Raw genomic sequence first — 4,548 nt, forward strand, 5'->3', positions numbered from 1 at the left:
TATTAAAAAATAGACTAAAAATTAATCCCATTATATTTAAGTTAAGTTAATTATGCCATTAAGTTTAATATAACTCAATGACTTGCACATATGTTAGACTCCTTGGTCCGTGTTTCAAGACGGGTCCCGAAGGTATCCTGAATCTTTCGCATTGTTAATCATATAAATGCATACAAATAAATATTAATATCATAGATATTAAATTTTTTGTAAAATTCAAAAAATGAATTTTAGCATTATATATAATAAAATCTATCAACACTTTATCAAATCATTAGTATTTATTTTATGTTAATATGCTTAAAAAGCAAATTAATTTAAATAAACTTAATATCACCAATGATCTTTTGATAAATACTTTATTATGTTAATAGATTACAATGTCCTTATATGAAAAAAATGCACATTATTTTTTTAATTATTTAATGATGAATTTTTCATAATGGATATTCAGGTTCATCGGGCTTAACCTCTAAGCAGTTTCACGTACTATTTAACTCTCTATTCAGAGTTCTTTTCAACTTTCCCTCACGGTACTTGTTTACTATCGGTCTCATGGTTATATTTAGTTTTAGATGGAGTTTACCACCCACTTAGTGCTGCACTATCAAGCAACACGACTCTTTGGAAATATCTTTCTAGTAATCATTAACGTTATACGGGCCTGGCACCCTCTATGGGTAAATGGCCTCATTTAAGAAGGACTTAAATCGTTAATTTCTCATACTAGATATTAAGATATTCCATACACTGCATCTCACATTTGACATATAGACAAAGTGACTTAGTGCTGAACTATTTTCTTTTCGCTCGCCGCTACTAAGAAAATCCTTGTTAGTTTCTTTTCCTCCCCTCATTAATATGCTTAAATTCAGGGGGTAATCCCATATGAGTTGAGGTTGTTTTAATATTCTTTTTTTATCTTCTCACAATTTAATAAAAAAATTATATCATCTTTTCATCTCTATTTTTCTTTTCTCCTTTTATATATTGTAAATATATAAAAATAATAATAATGTAAAATGAGGCAATCCTAGAATAAAAAATTTAATTTTTATGCTAGACATTCCTCCTTTTAATTACATATATAAATTATTATTTTATATATATATATAAATAATATGAAAATTTTTTGTAAAGAATACTTAGATTCAATATTTTCATCATTTCATTTTATTTGAGAGGATTTTTTTTTTAAAGAATATATAATAAATAAAATTCATTATATATCTTTATTTTTTTTGCTATTAATATTATGAATTATTTAAAATCCAATAATATACACATTTGCTTAAATTCAATTATTTTTATAAAAGAATAAGCAACTTATTTAGCATAGTCTTACAACCCTCAACCATATGTAGTCCAAGCAGTACTTTAAAATTGAATTTAATGTACATAACAGCATGGACTGCGATATGCGTTCAAAATGTCGATGTTCATGTGTCCTGCAGTTCACACGATGACGCACAGTTTGCTGCGTTCTTCATCGACCCATGAGCCAAGTGATCCACCGCTTAGAGTATTTTTTTATTTATTTTTATTTATAACAAATGTCAATTTTTTTTTGCATATATTAATTGAAAGAGTAAAATTAAATAATATTAATAATATATAAATTGATTTTCTTTCAATAATATATATCAAATATATTTAACTCTAAACATTTTTATTAAGTTGCGAATGTCTTAGTTCAACAATAATACAGTGGTGGTATTTATTATGATTCAATTATTTTGTATTTTTTTAATCATTTTATGTATATATAATAATATAATAAATATATACCACTTTTGTTATTGTGAACAAATTAACTTATCATTCAATCAAATGAATAATAAGTACAACTTTTTATTTTCATGTTTAAAGGTTTTTAAAAGAAAAAAATAAGAAAAAACATTACAAAATGTACCATCATATATTATATTTAATATGATATAATTGATGGATCACAAATTGAATGAAAAAGAATAAAAAGAATTATGGATTCAAAATAATTATATAAATTTTTTTTTTTTTTTCTTTTTTTTTTTTTTTTTTTTTTTCTTTTTGTTCGTTTGTTTGCTTGTCTGTTTGTTTGTTTGTTTGTTTGTTTTTCTTACGGATATGGAACACAATAATGATCCTTCCGCAGGTTCACCTACGGAAACCTTGTTACGACTTTTACTTCCTCTAAATAATCAAGTTCGGTCAACTTTTGCGAAACAACCGTGACACACGAGGCGTCACAGTGATCACGTCCGGAGACCTCACTAAATAATTCAATCGGTAGTAGCGACGGGCGGTGTGTACAAAGGGCAGGGACTTAATCAATGCGAGTTAATAACTCGCACTTACTGGGAATTCCAAGTTCATGTGAACAGTTTCAGTTCACAATCCCAAGCATGAAAGTGGTTCAGCGGTTTACCCGGACCTCTCGGTCTAGGAAATACACGTTGATACTTTCATTGTAGCGCGCGTGCAGCCCAGGACATCTAAGGGCATCACAGACCTGTTATTGCTCAATCTCGTTACTGCTAGACGCAATTTGTCCATTTAAGAAGCTAGTGTCCTTATAATGGGACAAACCAACAGGTACGACTCCACTTATATAAACACATTCAAACACTTGTACATTCAAGATGTACGCATGAAAGAAGGCTATATAAGTTTCAACATCATAATCCTGAAAGCATCTATTTAATATATTTGAGTCTCGTTCGTTATCGGAATTAACCAGACAAATCACTCCACGAACTAAGAACGGCCATGCACCACCACCCATAGATTCGAGAAAGAGCTATCAATCTGTCTTACACGCTTATGTTCGGACCTGGTAAGTTTTCCCGTGTTGAGTCAAATTAAGCCGCAGGCTCCACTCCTGGTGGTGCCCTTCCGTCAATTCCTTTAAGTTTCAGCTTTGCAACCATACTTCCCCCGGAGCCCAAAAGCTTTGGTTTCCCGGGAAGCGACTGAGAGAGCCATAGTAGTAGCTACACCCAATTGCTAGCTGGCATCGTTTATGGTTAGAACTAGGGCGGTATCTGATCGCCTTCGAACCTCTAACTTTCGTTCTTGATTAATGAAAACATCTTTGGCAAATGCTTTCGCTTAAGTTAGTCTTACGACGGTCCAAGAATTTCACCTCTCGCGTCGTAATACTAATGCCCCCAAACTGCTTCTATTAATCATTACCTCTTGATCTAAAAACCAATGAAAGTAGAACAGAGGTCTTATTTCATTATTCCATGCACAAAATATTCAGGCATTTGGAGCCTGCTTTAAGCACTCTAATTTGTTCAAAGTAATTGTACCGGCCCACAACAACACTCGATGAAGAGCACTGAAGTAGGTTTAAATAGGAGGAATATATAAAAAATACATTGTATTAATTATATATAAGAACTCCACCGGTAATACGCTTACATACATAAGGTAATGTACATACCACAATATATAGTTGTACTACCCGTATGAAGCACAAATTCAACTACGAACGTTTTAACCGCAACAACTTTAATATACGCTATTGGAGCTGGAATTACCGCGGCTGCTGGCACCAGACTTGCCCTCCAATAGGTCCTTGTTAAAGGATTTAAAGTGTACTCATTCCAATTACAGGGCCTCGGATATGAGTCCTGTATTGTTATTTTTCGTCACTACCTCCCCGAACTGGGAGTGGGTAATTTACGCGCCTGCTGCCTTCCTTAGATGTGGTAGCCGTTTCTCAGGCTCCCTCTCCGGAATCGAACCCTGATTCCCCGTTACCCGTTGCAACCATGGTAGTCCTAGATACTACCATCAAAAGTTGATAGGGCAGACATTTGAAAGATCTGTCGTCGGTACGGGACCATACGATCTGCAAGTTATCTAGAGTTCAACCAATTTAACGATCAAATGATCGCTTGGTTTTAGTCTAATAAAAGCACACGTTCCATAAGGTCCGTGTTTATATTGCATGTATTAGCTCTAGAATTACCACAGTTATCCAAGTAACTGTTAACGATCTATGGAACCATAACTGATATAATGAGCCTTTTGCGGTTTCACTTTTAATTTGTTTGTACTTAGACATGCATGGCTTAATCTTTGAGACAAGCATATAACTACTGGCAGGATCAACCAGAATAATATTTGTATTTATATATTTTTCTTTGTTTTTCATATTTGAAAATTTCATAAATTACGGTGTATATAAAAAGTAAAGGGGCGACCCCCCTTTAGCTTTTCTTATCAAAATTCAAAAACCGTTTTTTATGAAAAAGAATTTTCGTTCTCTATATTATATATTTTATATAAAAATATAAGAACGATATTTCTTCTTAATATTTGCCAATTTTCAAATAATTTATCATTCTTAATAACATTTTACTTTTTTTTCAAATGCATTTTTAATGTAATAATTTCATATATTACATAATTTTTCTCTTTGAATTGAAATTAATAATTTCATAATTCTATTTTTTAATCATAAATATATATGATTGAAAAAATTTTCTCCTCTTTTCCTTTGTTTAAAATTTAATTTTTCTTATAAATTTTTGTTTTTCTTATTTTTTTCTCTTCATC

The 4,548-nt window shown here is 31.4% G+C and overlaps 2 non-coding genes and 1 pseudogene across 2 annotated transcripts in view; all 3 read right to left on the minus strand.

Moving 5' to 3' along the window:
• Positions 1-902, minus strand: part of LOC129252283 (large subunit ribosomal RNA) — a 3,987-nt gene extending 3,085 nt beyond the window's left edge. Inside the window, exon 1 of the ribosomal RNA XR_008583355.1 lies at positions 1-902. This exon is cut by the window's left edge and continues 3,085 nt beyond it. This is a non-coding gene — a ribosomal RNA (large subunit ribosomal RNA).
• A 442-nt stretch (positions 903-1,344) lies between these two features.
• On the minus strand, positions 1,345-1,525 carry LOC129252285 (5.8S ribosomal RNA; annotated as a pseudogene).
• Positions 1,526-2,117: 592 nt separating this feature from the next.
• Positions 2,118-4,108, minus strand: LOC129252287 (small subunit ribosomal RNA). The gene has a single exon (XR_008583357.1). It is a non-coding gene; the product is annotated as a small subunit ribosomal RNA (ribosomal RNA).
• Positions 4,109-4,548: the final 440 nt, after the last annotated feature.

Source organism: Anastrepha obliqua, unplaced genomic scaffold, assembly GCF_027943255.1.
Source record: "Anastrepha obliqua isolate idAnaObli1 unplaced genomic scaffold, idAnaObli1_1.0 ptg000170l, whole genome shotgun sequence".
Lineage (NCBI taxonomy): Eukaryota > Metazoa > Arthropoda > Insecta > Diptera > Tephritidae > Anastrepha > Anastrepha obliqua.